We start from the raw sequence: 27,116 nt of genomic DNA, 5'->3' as shown, positions 1-27,116 counted from the left end.
GGGGGGAGGCCTAGGGCTCAGGGTCAGGGCTGTGGCTAGGGTTAGGGTTAGGCCCCCGGTGAGGCTGAGGGTAGAGATCGGGGTGCGGATGCATGTACGGGGGCGTGGGCGTCGTAGGGCGCGGCGTGCCATTAGGTTAGTCCTCAGGCTTCAGGTTGTGGGGGAGGCCTAGGGGTCAGGGTCAGGGCTGGGGCTAGGGTTAGGGTTAGGGCCCCGGTGAGGCTGAGGGTCGAGATCGGGGTGCGGATGCGTGTTAGGGGGCGTGTGCGTCCTAGGGCGCGGCGTGCCATTAGGCTAGGCCTCAGGGTTCAGGCTACGGGGGAGGCCTTGGGGTCAGGGCCAGGGCTGGGGCTAGGGTTAGGGTTAGGCCCCCGGTGAGGCTGAGGATCGAGATCTGGGTGCGGATGCGTGTTAGGGGGCGTGTGCATCGTAGGGCGTGGCGTGCCCTTAGGCTAGGCCTCAGGCTTCAGGCTGTGGGGGATGACTAGGTGTCAGCTTCAGGGCTGGGGATAGGGTTAGGGTTAGGCCCCCGGTGAGGCTGAGGGTCGAGATCGGGGTGCGGATGCGTGTTAGGGGGCATGAGCGTCGTAGGGCTTGGCGTGCCGTTAGGCTAGACCTCAGGCTTCAGGCTGCGGGGGAGGCCTAGGAGTCAGGGTCAGGTCTGGCGCTAGGGTTAGGCTTACGCCCACGGTGAGGCTGAGGGTCAAGATTGGGGTGCGGATGCGTGTTCGGAGGCGTGGGTGTCGTAGAGCGCGGCGAGCCCTTAGGCTAGGCCTCAGGCTTCAGGCTGCGGGGGAGGCCTAGGCGTCAGGGTCAGGGCTGGGGTAGGGTTAGGGTTAGGCCCCCTGTGAGGCTGAGGGTCGAGATCGTGGTGCGGATGCGTGTTAGGGGGCGTGTGCGTCGAAGGGCGTGGCGTGCCGTTAGGCTAGGCCTCAGGCTTCAGGCTGCGGTGGAGGCCTAGGGTCAGCGTCAAGCGTGGGGCTGGGGTTAGTGTTATGCCCCCGGTGAGGCTGAGTGACGAGATCGGGGTGCGGATTCGTCTTAGCGTGCGTGGGCGTCGTAGAGCGCGGCGTGCCCTTAGGCTAGGCCTCGGGCTTCAGGCTGCGGGGGAGGCCTAGGGGTCAGTGTCTGGGCTGGGGCTAGGGTTAGGATTAGGCCCCCGGTGAGGCTGAGGGTCGAGATCGCGGTGCGGATGCGTGTTAGGGGGCGTGGGCGTCGTACGGCGCGTCGTGCCTTTAGGTTAGGCTTCAGGCTTCAGTCAGCGGGGGAGGCCTAGGGGTCAGGGTCAGGGCTGGGGCTAGGGTTAGGGTTAGGCCCCCGGTGATGCTGAGGGTCGAGATCAGTGTGCGGATGCGTGTTAGGGGGCCTGTGCGTCGTAGGGCGCGGCGTGCCCTTAGGCTAGGCCTCAGGCTTCAGGCTGCGGGGTAGGCCTAGGTGTCAGGTTCAGGGCTGGGGCTAGGGTTAGGGTTAGGCCCCCGGTGAGGCTGAGGGTCGAGAACGGGGTGCGGATGCGTGTTAGGGGGCGTGTGCGTCGTAGGGCACGGTGTGCCGTTAGGCTAGGCCACAGGCTTCAGGCTGTGGGGGAGGCATAGGGGTCAGGGTCATGGCTGGGGCTAGGGTTAGGTTTAGGCCTCCGGTGAGGCTGAGGGTCGAGATCGCGGTGCGGATGCGTGTTAGGGGGCGTGGGCGTCGTTCGGCGCGGCGTGCCGTTAGGTTAGGCTTCAGGCTTCAGTCAGTGGGGGAGGCCTAGGTGTCAGGGTCAGGGCTGGGGCTAGGGTTAGGGTTAGGCCCCCGGTGAGGCTGAGGGTCGAGATCGGGGTGCGGATGCGTGTTAGGGTGCGTGTGCGTCGTAGCGGGAGACGTGACATTAGTCTAGGCCTCAGGCTTCAGGCTGCCGGGGAGGCCTAGGGGTCAGGTTCAAGCCTGGGGCTAGGGTTAGGGTAAGGACCCCGGTGAGGCTCAGGGTCGAGATCGGGGTGCGGATGCGTGTTAGGGGGCGTGTGCGTCGTACGGCGCGGCGTTCCGTTAGGTTAGGCCTCAGGATTCAGGCTGCGGGGGAGGACTAGGTGTCAGGGTCAGGGCTGGGGCTAGGGTTAGGGTTAGGCCCCCGGTGAGGCTGAGGGTCGACATCGGGGTGCGGATGCCTGTTAGGGGGCGTGTGCATCGTAGGGCGCTGCGTGCCGTTAGGCTAGGCCTCAGGCTTCAGGCTGCGGGGGTTTCCTAGGTGTCAGGTTCAGGGCTGGGGCTAGGGTTAGGGTTAAGCCCCCGGTGAGGCTGAGGGTCGAGATCGGGGTGCGGATGCGTGTTAGGGGGCGTGTGCGTCGAAGGGCGTGGCGTGCCATTAGGCTAGGACTCAGGCTTCAGGCTGCGGGTGAGGCCTAGGGTCAGGGTCAAGCGTGGGGCTGGGGTTAGTGTTAGGCCCCCGGTGAGGCTGAGGGTCGAGATCGGGGTGCGGATTTGTCTTAGCGTGCGTGGGCGTCGTAGGGCGCGGCGTGTCGTTAGGCTAGGCCTCAGGCTTCAGGCTGCGGGGGAGGCCTAGGGGTCAGGGTCAGGGCTGGGGCTAGGGTTAGGGTTAGGCCCACGGTGAGGATGAGGGACGAGATCGGGGAGCGGATGCGTGTTCGGGGGCGTGGGCGTCATAGGGCGCGGCGTGCCGTTAGGCTAGGCCTCAGGCTTCAGGCTGCGGGGGAGGCCCAGAGGTCAGGGTCAGAGCTGGGGCTCGGGTTAGGGTTAGGCCCCCGGTGAGGCTGAGGGTCGAGATCGGGGTGCGGATGCGTGTTAGCGGGCCTGAGCGTCGTAGAGCGCGCCGTGCCGATAGGCTAGGCCTCAGGCTTCAGGGTGCGGGGGTGGCCTAGGTGTCAGGTTCAGGGCTGGGGCTAGGGTTATGGTTAGGCCCCCGGTGAGGCTGAGGGTCGAGATCTGGGTGCCCATGCATGTTAGGGGGCGTGTGTGTCGTAGGGGGTGGCGTGCCGTTAGGCTAGGTCTCAGGCTTCAGTCTGTGGGGGAGGCCTAGTGGTCAGGGTAAAGCCTGGTGCTAGGGTTAGGGTTATACCCCCGGTGAGGCTGAGGATCGAGATCGGGGTGCGGATGCGTGTTCGGGGGCGTGGGCGTCGTAGGGCGCTGCGTGCCATTAGGTTAGGCCTCAGGCTTCAGGCTGTGGTGGAGGCCTAGGGGTCAGGGTCAGGGCTGGGTCTAGGGTTAGGGTTAGGCCCCCGGTGAGGCTGAGGGTCGAGATCGGGGTGCGGATGCGTATTAGGGGGCGTGTGCGTCGTAGGACGCGGCGTGCCATTAGGCTAGGACTCAGGCTTCAGGCTACGGGGGAGGCCTAGGGGTCAGGGCCAGGGCTGGGGCTAGGGTTAGGGTTAGGCCCCCGGTGAGGCTGAGGGTCGAGATCGGGGTGCGGATGCGTGTTAGGGGGCGTGTGCATCGTAGGGCGCGGCGTGCCGTTAGGCTAGGCCTCAGGCTTCAGGCTGCGGGGGGTGCCTAGGGGTCAGGGTCAGGGCTGGGGATAGGGTTAGGGTTAGGCCCCCGGTGAGGCTGAGGGTCGAGATCGGGGTGCGGATGCGTGTTAGGGGGCTTGTGCGTCGTAGGGCGCGGCGTGCCCTTAGGCTAGGCCTCAGGCTTCAGGCTGCGGGGAGGCCTAGGTGTCAGGGTCAGGGCTGGGGCTAGGGTTAGGGTTAGGCCCCCGGTGAGGCTGAGGGTCGAGATCGGGGTGCGGATGCGTGTTAGGGGGCATGAGCGTCGTAGGGCTTGGCGTGCCGTTAGGCTAGACCTGAGGCTTCAGGCTGCGGGGGAGGCCTAGGAGTCAGGGTCAGGTCTGGCGCTAGGGTTAGGCTTACGCCCACGGTGAGGCTGAGGGTCAAGATTGGGGTGCGGATGCGTGTTCGGGGGCGTGGGTGTCGTACAGCGCGGCGAGCCCTTAGGCTAGGCCTCAGGCTTCAGGCTGTGGGGGAGGCCTAGTGGTCAGGGTCAAGGCTGGGGCAAGGGTTAGGGTTAGGCCCCCGGTGAGGCTGAGGGTCGAGATCGGGGTGCGGATGCGTGTTAGGGGGCGTGCGCGTCGTAGGGCACGGCGTCCTGTTAGGTTAGTCCTCAGGCTTCAGGCTGCGGGGGAGGCCTAGTGGTCAGGGTCATCGCTGGGGCTAGGGTTAGGATTAGGCCCCCGGTGAGGCTGAGGGTCGAGATCGGGGTGCGGATGCGTGTTAGGGGGCGTGGGCGTCGTAGGGCGCGGCGTGCCGTTAGGCTAGGCCTCAGGCTTCAGGCTGCGGGGGAGGCCTAGGCGTCAGGGTCAGGGCTGGGGTAGGGTTAGGGTTAGGCCCCCTGTGAGGCTGAGGGTCGAGATCGGGGTGCGGATGCGTGTTAGGGGGCGTGTGCGTCGTAGGGCCCTGCGTGCCGTTTGGCTAGGCCTCAGGCTTCAGGCAGCGGGGGTGGCCTAGGTGTCAGGTTCAGGGCTGGGGCTAGGGTTAGGGTTAGGCCCCCGGTGAGGCTGAGGGTCGAGATCGGGGTGCGGATGCGTGTTAGGTGGCGTGTGCGTCGAAGGGCGTGGCGTGCCGTTAGGCTAGGCCTCAGGTTTCAGGCTGCGGTGGAGGCCTAGGGTCAGGGTCAAGCGTGGGGCTGGGGTTAGTGTTATGCCCCCGGTGAGGCTGAGTGACGAGATCGGGGTGCGGATTCCTCTTAGCGTGCGTGGGCGTCGTAGAGCGCGGCGTGCCCTTAGGCTAGGCCTCGGGCTTCAGGCTGCGGGGGAGGCCTAGGTGTCAGAGTCTGGGCTGGGCCTAGGGTAAGGATTAGGCCCCCGGTGAGGCTGAGGGTCGAGATCGGGGTGCGGATGCGTGTTAGGGGACGTGTGCTTCGAAGGGCGTGGCGTGCCGTTAGGCTAGGCCTCAGGCTTCAGGCTGCCGGGGAGGCCTAGTGTCAGGGTCAAGCCTGGGGCTGGGGTTAGTGTTAGGCCCCCGGTGAGGCTGAGGGTCGAGATCGGGGTGCGGATTCGTCTTAGCATGCGTGGGCTTTGTAGGGCGCGGCGTGCCGTTAGGCTAGGCCTCAGGCTTCAGGCTGCGGGGGAGGCCTAGGGGTCAGGGTCAGGGCTGGGGCTAGGGTTAGGGTTAGGCCCCTGGTGAGGCTGAGGGTCGAGATCAGTGTGCGGATGCGTGTTAGGGGGCCTGTGCGTCGTAGGGAGCGGCGTGCCCTTAGGCTAGGCCTCAGGCTTCAGGCTGCGGGGGAGGCCTAGGTGTCAGGTTCAGGGCTGGGGCTAGGGTTAGGGTTAGGCCCCCGGTGAGGCTGAGGGTCGAGATCGGGGTGCGGATACGTGTTAGGGTGCGTGTGCGTCGTAGCGGGTGGCGTGCAGTTAGGCTAGGCCTCAGGCTTCAGGCTGCCGGGGAGGCCTAGGGGTCAGGTTCAAGCCTGGGGCTAGGGTTAGGGTAAGGCCGCCGGTGAGGCTCAGGGTCGAGATCGGGGTGCGGATGCGTGTTAGGGGGCGTGTGCGTCGTAGGGCGCGGCGTTCCGTTAGGTTAGGCCTCAGGCTTCAGGCTGCGAGGGAGGCCTAGGGGTCAGGGTCAGGGATGGGGCTAGGGTTAGGGTTAGGCCCCCGGTGAGGCTGAGGGTCGAGATCGGGGTGCGGATGCGTGTTAGGGGGCGTGTGCGTCGTAGGGCACGGTGTGCCGTTAGGCTAGGCCACAGGCTTCAGGCTGTGGGGGAGGCATAGGGGTCAGGGTCATGGCTGGGGCTAGGGTTAGGGTTAGGCCCCCGGTGAGGCTGAGGGTCGAGATCGGGGTGCGGATGCGTGTTAGGGTGCGTGTGCGTCGTAGCGGGAGACGTGACGTTAGGCTAGGCCTCAGGCTTCAGGCTGCCGGGGAGGCCTAGGGGTCAGCTTCAAGCCTGGGGCTAGGGTTAGGGTAAGGCCCCCGGTGAGGCTCAGGGTCGAGATCGGGGTGCGGATGCGTGTTAGGGGGAGTGTGCGTCGTAGGGCACGGCGTTCCGTTAGGTTAGGCCTCAGGCTTCAGGCTGCGGGGGAGGCCTAGGAGTCAGGGTCAGGTCTGGCGCTAGGGTTAGGTTTACGCACACGGTGAGGCTGAGGGTCGAGATCGGGGTGCGGATGCGTGTTAGGAGGCGTGGGCGTCGTAGGGCGCGGCATGCCCTTAGGCTAGGCCTCAGGCTTCAGGATGTGGGGGAGGCCTAGGTGTCAGGGTGAAGCCTTGGGCTAGGGTTAGGGTTAGTCCCCCGGTGAGGCTGAGCGTCGAGATCGGGGTGCGGATGCGTGTTCGGGGGCGTGGGCGTCGTAGGGCGCGGCGTGCCGTTAGGTTAGGCTTCAGGCTTCAGGCAGCAGGGGTGGCCTAGGGGTCAGGGTCAAGCCTGGGGCTAGGGTTAGGGTTAGGCCCCCGGTGAGGCTGAGGGTCGAGATCGGTGTGCGGATGCGTGTTAGATGGCGTGTGCGTCGTAGGGCGCGGCGTGACGTTAGGCTAGGCCTCAGACTTCAGGCTGCGGGGGAGGCCTAGGTGTCAGGGTCAGGGCTGGGGCTAGGGTTAGGGTTAGGCCCCCGGTGAGGCTGAGGGTCGACATCGGGGTGCGGATGCCTGTTAGGGGGCGTGTGCGTCGTAGGGCGCTGCGTGCCGTTAGGCTAGGCCTCAGGCTTCAGGCTGCGGGGGTTTCCTAGGTGTCAGGTTCAGGGCTGGGGCTAGGGTTAGGGTTAGGCCCCCGGTGAGGCTGAGGGTCGAGATCGGGGTGCGGATGCGTGTTAGGGGGCGTGTGCGTCGAAGGGCGTGGCGTGCCGTTAGGCTAGGCCTCAGGCTTCAGGCTGCGGGTGAGGCCTAGGGTCAGGGTCAAGCGTGGGGCTGGGGTTAGTGTTAGGCCCCCGGTGAGGCTGAGGGTCGAGATCGGAGTGAGGATTTGTCTTAGCGTGCGTGGGCGTCGTAGGGCGCGGCGTGTCGTTAGGCTAGGCCTCAGGCTTCAGGCTGCGGGGGAGGCCTAGGGGTCAGGGTCAGGGATGGGGCTAGGGTTATGGTTAGGGCCCCGGTGAGGCTGAGGGTCGAGATCGGGGTGCGGATGCGTGTTAGGGGGCGTGTGCGTCGTAAGGCACGGTGTGCCGTTAGGCTAGGCCACAGGCTTCAGGCTGTGAGGGAGTCATAGAGGTCAGGGTCATGGCTGGGGCTAGGGTTAGGGTTAGGCCTCCGGTGAGGCTGAGGGTCGAGATCTGGGTGCGGATTCGTGTTAAGGGGCGTGTGCGTCGTAGGGCGCCGCGTGCCGTTAGGCTAGGCCTCAGTCTTTAGGCTGCGGGGGAGGCCTAGATGTCAGGGTCAGGGCTGGGGCTAGGGTTAGGTTTAGGCCCAGGGTGAGGCTGAGGGTCGAGATCGGGGTGCGGATGCGTGTTAGGGGGCGTGGGCGTCGTAGGGCGCGGCGTGCCCTTAGGCTAGGCCTCAGGCTTCAGGATGTGGGGGAGGCCTAGGTGTCAGGGTCAAGCCTGGGGCTAGGGTTAGGGTTAGTCCCCCGGTGAGGCTGAGCGTCGAGATCGGGTTGCGGATGCGTGTTCGGGGGCGTGGGCGTCGTAGGGCCTGGCATGCTGTTAGGCTAGGCCTCAGGCTTCAGGCTGCGGGGGAGGCCTAGGTGTCAGGGTCAGGGCTGGGGCTAGGGTTAGGGTTAGGCCCTCGGTGAGGCTGAGGGTCGAGATCGGGGAGCGGATGCGTGTTCGGGGGCGTGGGCGTCGTAGCGCGCGGTGTGCTGTTAGGCTACGCGTCAGGCTTCAGGCTGCGGGTGTGGCCTAGGTGTCAGTTTCAGGGCTGGGGCTAGGGTTAGGGTTAGGCCCCCGGTGAGGCTGAGGGTCGAGATCGGGGTGCGGATGCGTGTTCGGGGGCGTGGGTGTCATAGGGCGCGGCGTGCCGTTAGGCTAGGCCTCAGGCTTCAGGCTTCGGGGGAGGCCCAGTGTTCAGGGTCAGACCTGGGTCTAGAGATAGGCTTAGGCCCTCGGTGAGGCTGAGGGTGGAGATCGCGATGCGGATGCGTGTTAGGGGGCGTGGGCGTCGTAGGGCGCAGCGTGCCATTAGGTTAGGCCTCAGGCTTCAGGCTGTGGGGGAGGCCTAGGGGTCAGGGTCAGGGCTGGGGCTAGGATTAGGGTTAGGCCCCCGGTGAGGCTGAGGGTCGAGATCGGGGTGCGGATGCGTGTTCGGGGGCGTGGGCGTCGTAGGGCGCGGCGTGCCATTAGGTTAGGCCTCAGGCTTCAGGCTGTGGGGGAGGCCTAGGGGTCAGGTTCCGGGCTGGGGCTAGGGTTAGGGTTAGGCCCCCGGTGAGGCTGAGGGTCGAGATCGGGGTGCGGATGCGTGTTAGTGGGCTTGTGCGTCCTAGTGCGCGGCGTGCCATTAGGCTAGGCCTCAGGCTTCAGGCTACGGGGGAGGCCTAGGGGTCAGGGCCAGGGCTGCAGCTAGGGTTAGGGTTAGGCCCCCGGTGAGGCTGAGGATCGAGATCGGGGTGCGGATGCGTGTTAGGGGGCGTGTGCATCGTAGGGCGTGGCGTGCCGTTAGGCTAGGCCTCAGGCTTCAGGCTGCGGGGGAGGCCTAGGAGTCAGGGTCAGGGCTGGCGCTAGGGTTAGGGTAACGCACACGGTGAGGCTGAGTGTCAAGATCGGGGTGCAGATGCGTGTTTGGGGGTGTGGGTGTCGTAGGGCGCGGCGAGCCCTTAGGCTAGGCCTCAGGCTTCAGGCTGTGGGGGAGGCCTAGTGGTCAGAGTCAAGGCTGGGGCTAGGGTTAGGGTTAGGCCCCCGGTGAGGCTGAGGGTCGAGATCGGGGTGCGGATGCGTGTTAGGGGGCGTGGGCATCGTAGGGCGCGGCGTGCCGTTAGGCTAGGCCTCAGGCTTCAGGCTGCGGGGGAGGCCTAGGGGTCAGGGTCAGGGCTGGGGTAGGGTTAGGGTTAGGCCCCCTGTGAGGCTGAGGGTCGAGATCGGGGTGCGGATGCGTGTTAGGGGGCTTGTGCGTCGTAGGGCGCGGCGTGCCGTTAGGCTAGGCCTCAGGCTTCAGGCTGCGGGGGAGGCCTAGTGGTCAGGGTCAGGGCTGGGGTAGGGTTAGGGTTAGGCTCCCTGTGAGGCTGAGGGTCGAGATCGGGGTGCGGATGCGTGTTAGGGGGCGTGTGCGTCGTAGGGCGCTGCGTGCCGTTTGGCTAGGCCTCAGGCTTCAGGCTGCGGGGGTGGCCTAGGTGTCAGGTTCAGGGCTGGGGCTAGGGTTAGTGTTAGGCCCCCTGTGAGGCTGAGGGTCGAAATCGGGGTGCGGATGTGTGTTAGGGGGCGTGTGCGTCGAAGGGCGTGGCGTTCCGTTAGGCTAGGCCTCAGGCTTCAGGTTGCGGGGGAGGCCTAGGGTCAGGGTCAAGCGAGGGCTGGGGTTAGTGTTAGGCCCCCGGTGAGGCTGAGTGACGAGATCGGGGTGCGGATTTGTCTTATTGTGCGTGGGCGTCGTACAGCGCGGCGTGCCCTTAGGCTAGGCCTCAGGCTTCAGGCTGCGGGTGTGGCCTAGGTGTCAGTTTCAGGGCTGGGGCTAGGGTTAGGGTTAGGCCCCCGGTGAGGCTGAGGGTCGAGATCGGGTTGCGGATGCGTGTTCGGGGGCCTGGGCGTCATAGGGCGCGGCGTGCCGTTAGGCTAGGCCTCAGGCTTCAGGCTGCGGGGGAGGCCCAGATTTCAGGGTCAGACCTGGGGCTAGAGATAGGCTTAGGCCCTCGGTGAGGCTGAGGGTCGAGATCGCGATGCGGATGCGTGTTAGGGGGCGTGGGCGTCGTAGGGCGCAGCGTGCCGTTAGGTTAGGCTTCAGGCTTCAGGCAGCAGGGGAGGCCTAGGGGTCAGGGTCAGGGCCGGGGCTAGGGTTAGGATTAGGCCCCCGGTGAGGCTGAGGGTCGAGATCGGGGTGCGGATGCGTGTTAGGGGGCGTGGGCGTCGTAGGGCATGGCGTGCCCTTAGGCTACGCCTCAGGCTTCAGGCTGCTGGTGAGGCCTAGGTGTCAGGGTCTGGGCTGGGGCTAGGGTTAGGTTTAGGCCCCCGGTGAGGCTGAGGGTCGAGATCCGGGTGCGGATGCCTGTTAGCGGGCCTGTGCGTCAAAGAGTGCGCCGGGCCGATAGGCTACGCCTCAGGCTTCAGGCTGCGGGTGTGGCCTAGGTGTCAGCTTCAGGGCTGGGGCTAGGGTTAGGGTTAGGCCCCCGGTGAGGCTGAGGGTCGAGATCGGGGTGCAGATGCATGTTAGGGGGCGTGTGTGTCGTAGGGGGTGGCGTGCCGTTAGGCTAGGCCTCAGGCTTCAGGCTGCGGGGGAGGCCTAGGGGTCAGGGTCAGGGCTGGGGCTAGGATTAGGGTTAGGCCCCCGTTGAGGCTGAGGGTCGAGATAGGGGTGCGGATGCGTTTTCGGGGGCGTGGGCGTCGTAGGGCGCGGCGTGCCATTAGGTTAGGCCTCAGGCTTCAGGCTGTGTGGGAGGCCTAGGGGTCAGGGTCCGGGCTGGGGCTAGGGTTAGGGTTAGGCCCCCGGTGAGGCTGAGGGTCGAGATCGGGGTGCGGATGCGTGTTAGGGGGCGTGTGCATCGTAGGGCGTGGCGTGCCGTTAGGCTAGGCCTCAGGTTTCAGGCTGCGGGGGATGACTAGGTGTCAGGGTCAGGGCTGGGGATAGGGTTAGGGTTAGGCCCCCGGTGAGGCTGAGGGTCGAGATCGGGGTGCGGATGCGTGTTAGGGGGCATGAGCGTCGTAGGGCGTGGCGTGCCGTTAGGCTAGACCTCAGGCTTCAGGCTGCGGGGGAGGCCTAGGAGTCAGGGTCAGGTCTGGCGCTAGGGTTAGGGTTACGCACACGGTGAGGCTGAGGGTCAAGATCGGGGTGCGGATGCCTGTTCGGGGGCGTGGGTGTCGTAGGGCGCGGCGAGCCCTTAGGCTAGGCCTCAGGCTTCAGGCTGTGGGGGAGGCCTAGTGGTCAGGGTCAAGGCTGGGGCTAGGGTTAGGGTTAGGCCCCCGGTGAGGCTGAGGGTCGAGATCGGGGTGCGGATGCGTGTTAGGGGGCGTGGGCGTCGTAGGGCGCGGCGTGCCGTTATGCTAGGCCTCAGGCTTCAGGCTGCGGGGGAGGCCTAGGGGTCAGGGTCAGGGCTGGGGTAGGGTTAGGGTTCGGCCCCCTGTGAGGCTGAGGGTCGAGATCAGGGTGCGGATGCGTGTTAGGGCGCGTGTGCGTCGTACGGCGCTGCGTGCCGTTTGGCTAGGCCTCAGGCTTCAGGCTGCGGGGGTGGCCTAGGTGTCAGGTTCAGGGCTGGGGCTAGGGTTAGGGTTAGGCCCCCGGTGAGGCTGAGGGTCGAGATCGGGGTGCGGATGCGTGTTAGGGGGCGTGTGCGTCGAAGGGCGTGGCGTTCCGTTAGGCTAGGCCTCAGGCTTCAGGCTGCGGGGGAGGCCTAGGGTCAGGGTCAAGCGGGGGCTGGGGTTAGTGTTAGGCCCCCGGTGAGGCTGAGTGACGAGATCGGGGTGCGGATTCGTCTTATTGTGCGTGGGCGTCGTAGAGCGCGGCGTGCCCTTAGGCTAGGCCTCAGGCTTCAGGCTGCGGGGGAGGCCTAGGGTTCAGGGTCTGGGCTGGGGCTAGGGTTAGGATTAGGCCCCCGGTGAGGCTGAGGGTCGAGATAGCGGTGCGGATGCGTGTTAGGGGGCGTGGGCGTCGTAAGGCGCGGCGTGGCGTTAGGTTAGGCTTCAGGCTTCAGTCAGCGGGGGAGGCCTAGGGGTCAGGGTCAGGGCTGGGGCTAGGGTTAGGGTTAGGCCCCCGGTGAGGCTGAGGGTCGAGATCAGTGTGCGGATGCGTATTAGGGGGCCTGTGCGTCGTAGGGCGCGGCGTGCCCTTAGGCTAGGCCTCAGGCTTCAGGCTGCGGGGGAGGCCTAGGTGTCAGGTTCAGGGCTGGGGCTAGGGTTAGGGTTAGGCCCCCGGTGAGGCTGAGGGTCCTGATCGGGGTGCGGATGCGTGTTAGGGTGCGTGTGCGTCGTAGCGGGTGGCGTGCCGTTAGGCTAGGCCTCAGGCTTCAGGCTGCCGGGGAGGCCTAGGGGTCAGGTTCAAGCCTGGGGCTAGGGTTAGGGTAAGGCCCCCGGTGAGGCTCAGGGTCGAGATCGGGGTGCGGATGCGTGTTAGGGGGCGTGTGCGTCGTAGGGCGCGGCGTTCTGTTAGGTTAGGCCTCAGGCTTCAGGCTGCGGGGAGGCCAGGTGTCAGGGTCAGGGATGGGGCTAGGGTTATGGTTAGGCCCCCGGTGAGGCTGAGGGTCGAGATCGGGGTGCGGATGCGTGTTAGGGGGCGTGTGCGTCGTAGGGCACGGTGTGCCGTTAGGCTAGGCCTCAGGCTTTAGGCTGCGGGGGAGGCCTAGGGGTCAGGGTCAGGGCTGGGGCTAGGGTTAGGTTTAGGTCCAGGGTGAGGCTGAGGGTCGAGATCGGGGTGCGGATGCGTGTTAGGAGGCATGGGCGTCGTAGGGCGCGGCGTGCCCTTAGGCTAGGCCTCAGGCTTCAGGATGTGGGGGAGGCCTAGGTGTCAGGGTGAAGCCTGGGGCTAGGGTTAGGGTTAGTCCCCCGGTGAGGCTGAGGGTCGAGATCGGGGTTCGGATGCGTGTTAGGGGGCGTGTGTCGTAGGGGGTGGCGTGCCGTTAGGCTAGGCCTCAGGCTTCAGGCTGTGGGGGAGGCCTAGTGGTCAGGGTAAAGCCTGGTGCTAGGGTTAGGGTTATGCCCCCGGTGAGGATGAGGGTCGAGATCGGGGTGCGGATGCGTGTTCAGGGGCGTGGGCGTCGTATGGCGCTGCGTGCCATTAGGTTAGGCCTCAGGCTTCAGGCTGTGGTGGAGGCCTAGGGGTCAGGGTCAGGGCTGGTTCTAGGGTTAGGGTTAGGCCCCCGGTGAGGCTGAGGGTCGAGATCGGGGTGCGGATGCTTGTTAGGGGGCGTGTGCGTCGTAGGGCGCGGTGTGCTGTTAGGCTACGCGTCAGGCTTCAGGCTGCGGGTGTGGCCTAGGTGTCAGTTTCAGGACTGGGGCTAGGGTTAGGGTTAGGCCCCCGGTGAGGCTGAGGGTCGAGATCGGGTTGCGGATGCGTGTTCGGGGGCCTGGGCGTCATAGGGCGCGGCGTGCCGTTAGGCTAGGCCTCAGGCTTCAGGCTGCGGGGGAGGCCCAGATTTCAGGGTCAGACCTGGGGCTAGAGATAGGCTTAGGCCCTCGGTGAGGCTGAGGGTCGAGATCGCGATGCGGATGCGTGTTAGGGGGCGTGGGCGTCGTAGGGCGCAGCGTGCCGTTAGGTTAGGCTTCAGGCTTCAGGCAGCAGGGGAGGCCTAGGGGTCAGGGTCAGGGCCGGGGCTAGGGTTAGGATTAGGCCCCCGGTGAGGCTGAGGGTCGAGATCGGGGTGCGGATGCGTGTTAGGGGGCGTGGGCGTCGTAGGGCATGGCGTGCCCTTAGGCTACGCCTCAGGCTTCAGGCTGCTGGTGAGGCCTAGGTGTCAGGGTCTGGGCTGGGGCTAGGGTTAGGTTTAGGCCCCCGGTGAGGCTGAGGGTCGAGATCCGGGTGCGGATGCCTGTTAGCGGGCCTGTGCGTCGTAGACTGCGCCGGGCCGATAGGCTACGCCTCAGGCTTCAGGCTGCGGGTGTGGCCTAGGTGTCAGCTTCAGGGCTGGGGCTAGGGTTAGGGTTAGGCCCCCGGTGAGGCTGAGGGTCCTGATCGGGGTGCGGATGCGTGTTAGGGTGCGTGTGCGTCGTAGCGGGTGGCGTGCCGTTAGGCTAGGCCTCAGGCTTCAGGCTGCCGGGGAGGCCTAGGGGTCAGGTTCAAGCCTGGGGCTAGGGTTAGGGTAAGGCCCCCGGTGAGGCTCAGGGTCGAGATCGGGGTGCGGATGCGTGTTAGGGGGCGTGTGCGTCGTAGGGCGCGGCGTTCCGTTAGGTTAGGCCTCAGGCTTCAGGCTGCGGGGAGGCCAGGTGTCAGGGTCAGGGATGGGGCTAGGGTTATGGTTAGGCCCCCGGTGAGGCTGAGGGTCGAGATCGGGGTGCGGATGCGTGTTAGGGGGCGTGTGCGTCGTAGGGCACGGTGTGCCGTTAGGCTAGGCCTCAGGCTTTAGGCTGCGGGGGAGGCCTAGGGGTCAGGGTCAGGGCTGGGGCTAGGGTTAGGTTTAGGTCCAGGGTGAGGCTGAGGGTCGAGATCGGGGTGCGGATGCGTGTTAGGAGGCATGGGCGTCGTAGGGCGCGGCGTGCCCTTAGGCTAGGCCTCAGGCTTCAGGATGTGGGGGAGGCCTAGGTGTCAGGGTGAAGCCTGGGGCTAGGGTTAGGGTTAGTCCCCCGGTGAGGCTGAGGGTCGAGATCGGGGTGCGGATGCGTGTTAGGGGGCGTGTGTCGTAGGGGGTGGCGTGCCGTTAGGCTAGGCCTCAGGCTTCAGGCTGTGGGGGAGGCCTAGTGGTCAGGGTAAAGCCTGGTGCTAGGGTTAGGGTTATGCCCCCGGTGAGGCTGAGGGTCGAGATCGGGGTGCGGATGCGTGTTCAGGGGCGTGGGCGTCGTATGGCGCTGCGTGCCATTAGGTTAGGCCTCAGGCTTCAGGCTGTGGTGGAGGCCTAGGGGTCAGGGTCAGGGCTGGTTCTAGGGTTAGGGTTAGGCCCCCGGTGAGGCTGAGGGTCGAGATCGGGGTGCGGATGCTTGTTAGGGGGCGTGTGCGTCGTAGGGCGCGGTGTGCTGTTAGGCTAGGCCTCAGGCTTCAGGCTGCGGGGGAGGCCCAGATTTCAGGGTCAGACCTGGGGCTAGAGATAGGCTTAGGCCCTCGGTGAGGCTGAGGGTCGAGATCGCGATGCGGATGCGTGTTAGGGGGCGTGGGCGTCGTAGGGCGCAGCGTGCCGTTAGGTTAGGCTTCAGGCTTCAGGCAGCAGGGGAGGCCTAGGGGTCAGGGTCAGGGCCGGGGCTAGGGTTAGGATTAGGCCCCCGGTGAGGCTGAGGGTCGAGATCGGGGTGCGGATGCGTGTTAGGGGGCGTGGGCGTCGTAGGGCATGGCGTGCCCTTAGGCTACGCCTCAGGCTTCAGGCTGCTGGTGAGGCCTAGGTGTCAGGGTCTGGGCTGGGGCTAGGGTTAGGTTTAGGCCCCCGGTGAGGCTGAGGGTCGAGATCCGGGTGCGGATGCCTGTTAGCGGGCCTGTGCGTTGTAGAGTGCGCCGGGCCGATAGGCTACGCCTCAGGCTTCAGGCTGCGGGTGTGGCCTAGGTGTCAGCTTCAGGGCTGGGGCTAGGGTTAGGGTTAGGCCCCCGGTGAGGCTGAGGGTCGAGATCGGGGTGCAGATGCATGTTAGGGGGCGTGTGTGTCGTAGGGGGTGGCGTGCCGTTAGGCTAGGCCTCAGGCTTCAGGCTGCGGGGGAGGCCTAGGGGTCAGGGTCAGGGCTGGGGCTAGGATTAGGGTTAGGCCCCCGGTGAGGCTGAGGGTCGAGATCGGGGTGCGGATGCGTTTTCGGGGGCGTGGGCGTCGTAGGGCGCGGCGTGCCATTAGGTTAGGCCTCAGGCTTCAGGCTGTGGGGGAGGCCTAGGGGTCAGGGTCCGGGCTGGGGCTAGGGTTAGGGTTAGGCCCCCGGTGAGGCTGAGGGTCGAGATCGGGGTGCGGATGCGTGTTAGGGGGCGTGTGCATCGTAGGGCGTGGCGTGCCGTTAGGCTAGGCCTCAGGTTTCAGGCTGCGGGGGATGACTAGGTGTCAGGGTCAGGGCTGGGGATAGGGTTAGGGTTAGGCCCCCGGTGAGGCTGAGGGTCGAGATCGGGGTGCGGATGCGTGTTAGGGGGCATGAGCGTCGTAGGGCGTGGCGTGCCGTTAGGCTAGACCTCAGGCTTCAGGCTGCGGGGGAGGCCTAGGAGTCAGGGTCAGGTCTGGCGCTAGGGTTAGGGTTACGCACACGGTGAGGCTGAGGGTCAAGATCGGGGTGCGGATGCCTGTTCGGGGGCGTGGGTGTCGTACGGCGCGGCGAGCCCTTAGGCTAGGCCTCAGGCTTCAGGCTGTGGGGGAGGCCTAGTGGTCAGGGTCAAGGCTGGGGCTAGGGTTAGGGTTAGGCCCCCGGTGAGGCTGAGGGTCGAGATCGGGGTGCGGATGCGTGTTAGGGGGCGTGGGCGTCGTAGGGCGCGGCGTGCCGTTATGCTAGGCCTCAGGCTTCAGGCTGCGGGGGAGGCCTAGGGGTCAGGGTCAGGGCTGGGGTAGGGTTAGGGTTCGGCCCCCTGTGAGGCTGAGGGTCGAGATCAGGGTGCGGATGCGTGTTAGGGCGCGTGTGCGTCGTACGGCGCTGCGTGCCGTTTGGCTAGGCCTCAGGCTTCAGGCTGCGGGGGTGGCCTAGGTGTCAGGTTCAGGGCTGGGGCTAGGGTTAGGGTTAGGCCCCCGGTGAGGCTGAGGGTCGAGATCGGGGTGCGGATGCGTGTTAGGGGGCGTGTGCGTCGAAGGGCGTGGCGTTCCGTTAGGCTAGGCCTCAGGCTTCAGGCTGCGGGGGAGGCCTAGGGTCAGGGTCAAGCGGGGGCTGGGGTTAGTGTTAGGCCCCCGGTGAGGCTGAGTGACGAGATCGGGGTGCGGATTCGTCTTATTGTGCGTGGGCGTCGTAGAGCGCGGCGTGCCCTTAGGCTAGGCCTCAGGCTTCAGGCTGCCGGGGAGGCCTAGGGGTCAGGGTCAAGCTGGGGCTAGGGTTAGGGTTAGGCCCCTGGTGAGTGCGGATGCGTGTTTGGTGGCGTGTGCGTCATAGGGTGCGGCGTGACCTTAGGCTAGGCCTCAGGCTTCAGGCTGCGGGGGAGGCCTAGGTGTCAGAGTCTGGGCTGGGCCTAGGGTAAGGATTAGGCCCCCGGTGAGGCTGAGGGTCGAGATCGGGGTGCGGATGCGTGTTAGGGGACGTGTGCTTCGAAGGGCGTGGCGTGCCGTTAGGCTAGGCCTCAGGCTTCAGGCTGCCGGGGAGGCCTAGTGTCAGGGTCAAGCCTGGGGCTGGGGTTAGTGTTAGGCCCCCCCGGTGAGGCTGAGGGTCGAGATCGGGGTGCGGATTCGTCTTAGCGTGCGTGGGCTTCGTAGGGCGCGGCGTGCCCTTAGGCTAGGCCTCAGGCTTCAGGCTGCGGGGGAGGCCTAGGGGTCAGGGTCTGGGCTGGGGCTAGGGTTAGGATTAGGCCCCGGTGAGGCTGAGGGTCGAGATAGCGGTGCGGATGCGTGTTAGGGGGCGTGGGCGTCGTAAGGCGCGGCGTGGCGTTAGGTTAGGCTTCAGGCTTCAGTCAGCGGGGGAGGCCTAGGGGTCAGGGTCAGGGCTGGGGCTAGGGTTAGGGTTAGGCCCCCGGTGAGGCTGAGGGTCGAGATCAGTGTGCGGATGCGTATTAGGGGGCCTGTGCGTCGTAGGGCGCGGCGTGCCCTTAGGCTAGGCCTCAGGCTTCAGGCTGCGGGGGAGGCCTAGGTGTCAGGGTCAGGGCTGGGGCTAGGGTTAAGGTTAGGCCCCCGGTGAGGCTGAGGGTCGAGATCGGGATGCGGATGCGTGTTAGGGGGCGTGTTCGTCCTAGGGCACGGTGTGCCGTTAGGCTAGGCCTCAGGCTTCAGGCTGCCGGGGAGGCCTAGGGGTCAGGTTCAAGCCTGGGGCTAGGGTTAGGGTAAGGCCCCCGGTGAGGCTCAGGGTCGAGATCGGGGTGCGGATGCGTGTTAGGGGGCGTGTGCGTCGTAGGGCGCGGCGTTCTTTTAGGTTAGGCCTCAGGCTTCAGGCTGCGGGGAGGCCAGGTGTCAGGGTCAGGGATGGGGCTAGGGTTATGGTTAGGCCCCCGGTGAGGCTGAGGGTCGAGATCGGGGTGCGGATGCGTGTTAGGGGGCGTGTGCGTCGTAGGGCACGGTGTGCCGTTAGGCTAGGCCTCAGGCTTTAGGCTGCGGGGGAGGCCTAGGGGTCAGGGTCAGGGCTGGGGCTAGGGTTAGGTTTAGGTCCAGGGTGAGGCTGAGGGTCGAGATCGGGGTGCGGATGCGTGTTAGGAGGCATGGGCGTCGTAGGGCGCGGCGTGCCCTTAGGCTAGGCCTCAGGCTTCAGGATGTGGGGGAGGCCTAGGTGTCAGGGTGAAGCCTGGGGCTAGGGTTAGGGTTAGTCCCCCGGTGAGGCTGAGGGTCGAGATCGGGGTGCGGATGCGTGTTAGGGGGCGTGTGTCGTAGGGGGTGGCGTGCCGTTAGGCTAGGCCTCAGGCTTCAGGCTGTGGGGGAGGCCTAGTGGTCAGGGTAAAGCCTGGTGCTAGGGTTAGGGTTATGCCCCCGGTGAGGCTGAGGGTCGAGATCGGGGTGCGTATGCGTGTTCAGGGGCGTGGGCGTCGTATGGCGCTGCGTGCCATTAGGTTAGGCCTCAGGCTTCAGGCTGTGGTGGAGGCCTAGGGGTCAGGGTCACGGCTGGGTCTAGGGTTAGGGTTAGGCCCCCGGTGAGGCTGAGGGTCGAGATCGGGGTGCGGATGCGTGTTAGGGGGCGTGTGCGTCGTAGGACGCGGCGTGCCATTAGGCTAGGACTCATGCTTCAGGCTACGGGGGAGGCCAAGGGGTCAGGGCCAGGGCTGGGGCTAGGGTTAGGGTTAGGCCCAGGGTGAGGCTGAGGGTCGAGATCGGGGTGCGGATGCGTGTTAGGGGGCGTGGGCTTCGTAGGGCGCGGCGTGCCGTTAGGCTAGGCCTCAGGCTTCAGGCTGCGGGGGGTGCCTAGTGGTCAGGGTCAGGGCTGGGGATAGGGTTAGGGTTAGGCCTCCGGTGAGGCTGAGGGTCGAGATCGGGGTGCGGATGCTTGTTAGGGGGCGTGTGCGTCGTAGGGCGCGGTGTGCTGTTAGGCTACGCGTCAGGCTTCAGGCTGCGGGTGTGGCCTAGGTGTCAGTTTCAGGGCTGGGGCTAGGGTTAGGGTTAGGCCCCCGGTGAGGCTGAGGGTCGAGATCGGGGTGCGGATGCGTTTTCGGGGTCGTGGGTGTCATAGGGCGCGGCGTGCCGTTAGGCTAGGCCTCAGGCTTCAGGCTTCGGGGGAGGCCCAGTGTTCAGGGTCAGACCTGGGGCTAGAGATAGGCTTAGGCCCTCGGTGAGGCTGAGGGTCGAGATCGCGATGCGGATGCGTGTTAGGGGGCGTGGGCGTCGTAGGGCGCAGCGTGCCATTAGGTTAGGCCTCAGGCTTCAGGCTGTGGGGGAGGCCTAGGGGTCAGGGTCAGGGCTGGGGCTAGGATTAGGGTTAGGCCCCCGGTGAGGCTGAGGGTCGAGATCGGGGTGCGGATGCGTGTTCGGGGGCGTGGGCGTCGTAGGGCGCGGCGTGCCATTAGGTTAGGCCTCAGGCTTCAGGCTGTGGGGGAGGCCTAGGGGTCAGGGTCCGGGCTGGGGCTAGGGTTAGGGTTAGGCCCCCGGTGAGGCTGAGGGTCGAGATCGGGGTGCGGATGCGTGTTAGTGGGCTTGTGCGTCCTAGTGCGCGGCGTGCCATTAGGCTAGGCCTCAGGCTTCAGGCTACGGGGGAGGCCTAGGGGTCAGGGCCAGGGCTGGAGCTAGGGTTAGGGTTAGGCCCCCGGTGAGGCTGAGGATCGAGATCGGGGTGCGGATGCGTGTTAGGGGGCGTGTGCATCGTAGGGCGTGGCGTGCCGTTAGGCTAGGCCTCAGGCTTCAGGCTGCGGGGGATGACTAGGTGTCAGGGTCAGGGCTGGGGATAGGGTTAGGGTTAGGCCCCCGGTGAGGCTGAGGTTCGAGATCGGGGTGCGGATGCGTGTTAGGGGGCATGAGCGTCGTAGAGCGTGGCGTGCCGTTAGGCTAGACCTCAGGCTTCAGGCTGCGGGGGAGGCCTAGGAGTCAGGGTCAGGTCTGGCGCTAGGGTTAGGGTTACGCACACGGTGAGGCTGAGGGTCAAGATCGGGGTGCACATGCGTGTTCGGGGGTGTGGGTGTCGTAGGGCGCGGCGAGCCCTTAGGCTAGGCCTCAGGCTTCAGGCTGTGGGGGAGGCCTAGTGGTCAGGGTCAAGGCTGGGGCTAGGGTTAGGGTTAGGCCTCCGGTGAGGCTGAGTGACGAGATCGTGGTGCGGATTCGTCTTATTGTGCGTGGGCGTCGTAGAGCGCGGCGTGCCCTTAGGCTAGGCCTCAGGCTTCAGGCTGCGGGGGAGGCCTAGGTGTCAGAGTCTGGGCTGGGGCTAGGGTAAGGATTAGGCCCCCGGTGAGGCGGAGGGTCGAGATCGGGGTGCGGATGCGTGTTAGGGGGCGTGTGCTTCGAAGGTCGTGGCGTGCCGTTAGGCTAGGCCTCAGGCTTCAGGCTGCTGGGGAGGCCTAGGGGTCAGGGTCAGGGCTGCGGCTAGGGTTAGGGTAAGGCCCCCGGTGAGGCTGAGGGTCGATATCGGTGTGAGGATGCGTGTTAGAGGGCGTGTAAGTCGTAGGGCGCGGCGTGCCTTTAGGCTAGGCCTCAGGCTTCAGGCTGCGGGGGAGGCCTAGGGGTCAGGGTCAAGCTGGGGCTAGGGTTAGGGTTAGGCCCCTGGTGAGGCTGAGGATGGAGATCGGAGTGGGGATGCGTGTTTGGTGGCGTGTGCGTCATAGGGTGCGGCGTGCCCTTAGGCTAGGCCTCAGGCTTCAGGCTGCGGGGGAGGCCTAGGTGTCAGGGTCAGGGCTGGGGCTAGTGTTAGGGTTAGGCCCCCGGAGAGGCTGAGGGTCGAGATCGGGGTGCGGATGCGTGTTAGGGGGCGTGTGCGTCGTAGGGCGCTGCGTGCCGTTTGGCTAGGCCTCAGGCTTCAGGCTGCGGGGGTGGCCTAGGTGTCAGGTACAGGGCTGGGGCTAGGGTTAGGGTTAGGCTCCCGGTGAGGCTGAGCGTCGAGATCGGGGTGCGGATGCGTGTTAGGGGGCGTGTGCGTCGAAGGGCGTGGCGTGCCGTTAGGCTAGGCCTCAGGATTCAGGCTGCGGGAGAGGCCTAGGGTCAGGGTCAAGCGTGGGGCTGGGGTTAGTGTTAGGCCCCCGGTGAGGCTGAGTGACGAGATCGGGGTGCGGATTCGTCTTAGCGTGCGTGGGCGTCGTAGAGCGCGGCGTGCCGTTAGGCTAGGCCTCAGGCTTCAGGCTGCGGGGGAGGCCTAGGTGTCAGAGTCTGGGCTGGGGCTAGGGTAAGGATTAGGCCCCCGGTGAGGCTGAGGGTCGAGATCGGGATGCGTATGCGTGTTAGGGGGCGTGTGCTTCGAAGGGCGTGGCGTGCCTTTAGGCTAGGCCTCAGGCTTCAGGCTGCCTGGGAGGCCTAGTGTCAGGGTCAAGCCTGGGGCTGGGATTAGTGTTAGGCCCCCCCGGTGAGGCTGAGGGTCGAGATCGGGGTGCAGATTCGTCTTAGCGTGCGTGGGCTTCGTAGGGCGCGGCGTGCCCTTAGGCTAGGCCTCAGGCTTCAGGCTGCGGGGGAGGCCTAGGGGTCAGGGTCTGGGCTGGGGCTAGGGTTAGGATTAGGCCCCCGGTGAGGCTGACGGTCGAGATAGCGGTGCGGATGCGTGTTAGGGGGCGTGGGCGTCGTACGGCGCGGCGTGCCGTTAGGTTAGGCTTCAGGCTTCAGTCAGCGGGGGAGGCCTAGGGGTCAGGGTCAGGGCTGGGGCTAGGGTTAGGGTTAGGCCCCCGGTGAGGCTGAGTGTCGAGATCAGTGTGCGGATGCGTGTTAGGGGGCGTGTGCGTCGTAGGGCGCGGCGTGCCGTTAGGCTACGCCTCAGGCTTCAGGCTGCGGGTGTGGCCTAGGTGTCAGGTTCAGGGCTGGGGCTAGGGTTAGGGTTAGGCCCCCGGTGAGGCTGAGGGTCCTGATCGGGGTGCGGATGCGTGTTAGGGTGCGTGTGCGTCGTAGCGGGTGGCGTGCCGTTAGGCTAGGCCTCAGGCTTCAGGCTGCCGGGGAGGCCTAGGGGTCAGGTTCAAGCCTGGGGCTAGGGTTAGGGTAAGGCCCCCGGTGAGGCTCAGGGTCGAGATCGGGGTGCGGATGCGTGTTAGGGGGCGTGTGCGTCGTAGGGCGCGGCGTTCCGTTAGGTTAGGCCTCAGGCTTCAGGCTGCGGGGAGGCCTAGGGGTCAGGGTCAGGGATGGGGCTAGGGTTATGGTTAGGCCCCCGGTGAGGCTGAGGGTCGAGATCGGGGTGCAGATGCGTGTTAGGGGGCGTGGGTGTCGTAGGGCGCGGCGTGCCCTTAGGCTAGGCCACAGGCTTCAGGATGTGGGGGAGGCCTAGGTGTCAGGGTGAAGCCTGGGGCTAGGGTTAGGGTTAGTCCCCCGGTGAGGCTGAGGGTCGAGTTCGGGGTGCGGATGCGTGTTCGGGGGCGTGGGCGTCGTAGGGCGCGGCGTGACGTTAGGTTAGGCTTCAGGCTTCAGGCAGCAGGGGTGGCCTAGGGGTCAGGGTCATGGCTGGGGCTAGGGTTAGGTTCAGGCCTCCGGTGAGGCTGAGGGTCGAGATCTGGGTGCGGATTCGTGTTAGGGGGCGTGTGCTTCGTAGGGCGCCGCGTGCCGTTAGGCTAGGCCTCAGGCTTTAGGCTGCGGTGGAGGCCTACGGGTCAGGGTCAGGGCTGGGGCTAGGGTTAGGTTTAGGTCCAGGGTGAGGCTGAGGGTCGAGATCGGGGTGCGGATGCGTGTTAGGAGGCATGGGCGTCGTAGGGCGCGGCGTGCCCTTAGGCTAGGCCTCAGGCTTCAGGATGTGGGGGAGGCCTAGGTGTCAGGGTGAAGCCTGGGGCTAGGGTTAGGTTAGTCCCCCGGTGAGGCTGAGGGTCGAGATCGGGGTGCGGATGCGTGTTCGGGGGCGTGGGCGTCGTAGGGCGCGGCGTGCCGTTAGGTTAGGCTTCAGGCTTCAGGCAGCAGGGGTGGCCTAGGGGTCAGGGTCAAGCCTGGGGCTAGGGTTAGGGTTAGGCCCCCGGTGAGGCTGAGGGTCGAGATCGGGGTGCGGATGCGTGTTAGGGGGCGTGTGCGTCGTAGGGCGCGGCGTGCCGTTAGGCTAGGCCTCAGACTTCAGGCTGCGGGGGAGGCCAAGGGTCAGGGTCAAGCTGGGGCTAGGGTTAGGTTTAGGCCCCTGGTGAGGCTGAGGGTCGAGATCGGAGTGCGGATGCGTGTTCGGTGGCGTGTGCGTCGTAGGGGGTGGCGTGCCCTTAGGCTAGGCCTCAGGCTTCAGGCTGCGGGGGAGGCCTAGGTGTCAGGGTCAGGGCTGGGGCTAGGGTTAGGGTTAGGCCCCCGGTGAGGCTGAGGGTCGAGATCGGGGTGCGGATGCCTGTTAGGGGGCGTGTGCGTCGTAGGGCGCTGCGTACCGTTAGGCTAGGCCTCAGGCTTAGGGCTGCGGGGGTTTCCTAGGTGTCAGGATCAGGGCTGGGGATAGGGTTAGGGTTAGGCCCCCGGTGAGGCTGAGGGTCGAGATCGGGGTGCGGATGCGTGTTAGGGGGCGTGTGCGTCGAAGGGCGTGGCGTGCCATTAGGCTAGGCCTCAGGCTTCAGGCTGCGGGGGAGGCTTAAGGTCAGGGTCAAGCGTGGGGCTGGGGTTAGTGTTAGGTCTCCGGTGAGGCTGAGGGTCGAGATCGGGGTGCGGATTCGTCTTAGCGTGCGTGGGCGTCGTAGGGCGTGGCGTGCCGTTAGGCTAGGCCTCAGGCTTCAGGCTGCGGGGGAGGCCTAGGGGTCAGGGTCAGGGCTGGGGCTAGGGTTAGGGTTGGGCCCCCGGTGAGGCTGAGGGTCGAGATCGCGGTGCGGATGCGTGTTAGGGGGCGTGCGCGTCGTGGGGCGCGGCGTGGCATTAGGCTTGGCCTCAGGCTTCAGGCTGCGGGGGAGACCTAGGGGTCAGAGTCAGGGCTGGGGCTAGGGTTAGGGTTAGGCCCCCGGTGAGTCTGAGGGTCGAGATCGGGGTGCGGATGCGTGTTAGCGGGCCTGAGCGTCGTAGAGCGCGCCGTGCCGATAGGCTAGGCCTCAGGCTTCAGGGTGCGGGGGTGGCCTAGGTGTCAGGTTCAGGGCTGGGGCTAGGGTTATGGTTAGGCCCCCGGTGAGGCTGAGGGTCGAGATCGGGGTGCCCATGCATGTTAGGGGGCGTGTGTGTCGTAGGGGCTGGCGTGCCGTTAGGCTAGGCCTCAGGCTTCAGGCTGTGGGGGAGGCCTAGTGTTCAGGGTAAAGCCTGGTGCTAGGGTTAGGTTTATGCCCCCGGTGAGGCTGAGGGTCGAGATCGGGGTGCGGATGCGTGTTCGGGGGCGTGGGCGTCGTAGGGCGCGGCGTTCCGTTAGGTTAGGCCTCAGGCTTCAGGCTGCGGGGAGGCCTAGGGGTCAGGGTCAGGGATGGGGCTATGGTTATGGTTAGGCCCCCGGTGAGGCTGAGGGTCGAGATCGGGGTGCGGATGCGTGTTAGGGGGCGTGTGCGTCGTAGGGCACGGTGTGCAGTTAGGCTAGGCCTCAGGCTTTAGGCTGCGGGGGAGGCCTACGGGTCAGGGTCAGGGCTGGGGCTAGGGTTAGGTTTAGGCCCAGGGTGAGGCTGAGGGTCGAGATCGGGGTGCGGATGCGTGTTACGGGGCGTGGGCGTCGTAGGGCGCGGCGTGCCCTTAGGCTAGGCCTCAGGCTTCAGGATGAGGGGGAGGCCTAGGTGTCAGGGTCAAGCCTGGGGCTAGGGTTAGGGTTAGTCCCCCGGTGAGGCTGAGGGTCGAGATCGGGGTGCGGATGCGTGTTCGGGGGCGTTGGCGTCGTAGGGACAGGCATGCTGTTAGGCTAGGCCTCAGGCTTCAGGCTGCGGGGGAGGCCCAGGGGTCAGCGTCAGGGCTGGGGCTAGAGTTAGGGTTAGGCCCGCGGTGAGCTGAGGGTCGAGATCAGTGTGCGGATGCGTGTTAGGGGGCCTGTGCGTCGTAGGGCGCGGCGTGCGCTTAGGCTAGACCTCAGGCTTCAGGCTGCGGAGGAGGCCTAGGTGTCAGGGTCAGGGCTGGGGCTAGGGTTAGGGTTAGGCCCCCGGTGAGGCTGAGGGTCCTGATCGGGGTGCGGATGCGTGTTAGGGTGCGTATGCGTCGTAGCGGGAGGCGTGACGTTAGGCTAGGCCTCAGGCTTCAGGCTGCCGGGGAGGCCTAGCGGTCAGGTTCAAGCCTGGGGCTAGGGTTAGGGTAAGGCCCCCGGTGAGGCTCAGGGTCGAGATCGGGGTGCGGATGCGTGTTAGGGGGCGTGTGCGTCGTAGGGCACGGCGTTCCGTTAGGTTAGGCCTCAGGATTCAGGCTGCGGGGGAGGCCTAGGGGTCAGGGTCAGGGATGGGGCTAGGGTTATGGTTAGGCCCCCGGTGAGGCTGAGGGTCGAGATCGGGGTGCGGATGCGTGTTAGGTGGAGTGTGTGTCGTAGGGCACGGTGTGCCGTTAGGCTAGGCCACAGGCTTCAGGATGTGGGGGAGGCCTAGGTGTCAGGGTGAAGCCTGGGGCTAGGGTTAGGGTTAGTCCCCCGGTGAGGCTGAGGGTCGAGTTCGGGGTGCGGATGCGTGTTCGGGGGCGTGGGCGTCGTAGGGCGCGGCGTGACGTTAGGTTAGGCTTCAGGCAGCAGGGGTGGCCTAGGGGTCAGGGTCATGGCTGGGGCTAGGGTTAGGTTCAGGCCTCCGGTGAGGCTGAGGGTCGAGATCTGGGTGCGGATTCGTGTTAGGGGGCGTGTGCTTCGTAGGGCGCCGCGTGCCGTTAGGCTAGGCCTCAGGCTTTAGGCTGCGGTGGAGGCCTACGGGTCAGGGTCAGGGCTGGGGCTAGGGTTAGGTTTAGGTCCAGGGTGAGGCTGAGGGTCGAGATCGGGGTGCGGATGCGTGTTAGGAGGCATGGGCGTCGTAGGGCGCGGCGTGACCTTAGGCTAGGCCTCAGGCTTCAGGATGTGGGGGAGGCCTAGGTGTCAGGGTGAAGCCTGGGGCTAGGGTTAGGGTTAGTCCCCCGGTGAGGCTGAGGGTCGAGATCGGGGTGCGGATGCGTGTTCGGGGGCGTGGGCGTCGTAGGGCGCGGCGTGCCGTTAGTTTAGGCTTCAGGCTTCAGGCAGCAGGGGTGGCCTAAGGGTCAGGGTCAAGCCTGGGGCTAGGGTTAGGGTTAGGCCCCCGGTGAGGCTGAGGGTCGAGATCGGGGTGCGGATGCGTGTTAGGGGGCGTGTGCGTCGTAGGGCGCGGCGTGCCGTTAGGCTAGGCCTCAGACTTCAGGCTGCGGGGGAGGCCAAGGGTCAGGGTCAAGCTGGGGCTAGGGTTAGGGTTAGGCCCCTGGTGAGGCTGAGGGTCGAGATCGGAGTGCGGATGCGTGTTCGGTGGCGTGTGCGTCGTAGGGGGCGGCGTGCCCTTAGGCTAGGCCTCAGGCTTCAGGCTGCGGGGGAGGCCTAGGTGTCAGGGTCAGGGCTGGGGCTAGGGTTAGGGTTAGGCCCCCGGTGAGGCTGAGGGTCGAGATCGGGGTGCGGATGCCTGTTAGGGGGCGTGTGCGTCGTAGGGCGCTGCGTGCCGTTAGGCTAGGCCTCAGGCTTCAGGCTGCGGGGGTTTCCTAGGTGTCAGGTTCAGAGCTGGGGCTAGGGTTAGGGTTAGGCCCCCGGTGAGGCTGAGGGTCGAGATCGGGGTGCGGATGCGTGTTAGGGGGCGTGTGCGTCGAAGGGCGTGGCGTGCCATTAGGCTAGGCCTCAGGCTTCAGGCTGCGGGGGAGGCCTAGGGTCAGGGTCAAGCGTGGGGCTGGGGTTAGTGTTAGGCCCCCGGTGAGGCTGAGGGTCGAGATCGGGGTGCGGATTCCTCTTAGCGTGCGTGGGCGTCGTAGGGCGTGGCGTGCCATTAGGCTAGGCCTCAGGCTTCAGGCTGCGGGGGAGGCCTAGGGGTCAGGGTCAGGGCTGGGGCTAGGGTTAGGGTTGGGCCCCCGGTGAGGCTGAGGGTCGAGATCGCGGTGCGGATGCGTGTTAGGGGGCGTGCGCGTCGTGGGGCGCGGCGTGGCATTAGGCTAGGCCTCAGGCTTCAGGCTGCGGGGGAGGCCTAGGGGTCAGAGTCAGGGCTGGGGCTAGGGTTAGGGTTAGGCCCCCGGTGAGTCTGAGGATCGAGATCGGGGTGCGGATGCGTGTTAGCGGGCCTGAGCGTCGTAGAGCGCGCCGTGCCGATAGGCTAGGCCTCAGGCTTCAGGGTGCGGGGGTGGCCTAGGTGTCGGGTTCAGGGCTGGGGCTAGGGTTATGGTTAGGCCCCCGGTGAGGTTGAGGGTCGAGATCGGGGTGCCCATGCATGTTAGGGGGCGTGTGTGTCGTAGGGGGTGGCGTGCCGTTAGGCTAGGCCTCAGGCTTCAGGCTGTGGGGGAGG

Source organism: Kogia breviceps, chromosome 3 (genome assembly GCF_026419965.1).
Source record: "Kogia breviceps isolate mKogBre1 chromosome 3, mKogBre1 haplotype 1, whole genome shotgun sequence".
NCBI lineage: Eukaryota > Metazoa > Chordata > Mammalia > Artiodactyla > Physeteridae > Kogia > Kogia breviceps.
Note: the sequence above shows the minus strand (reverse complement) of the source record.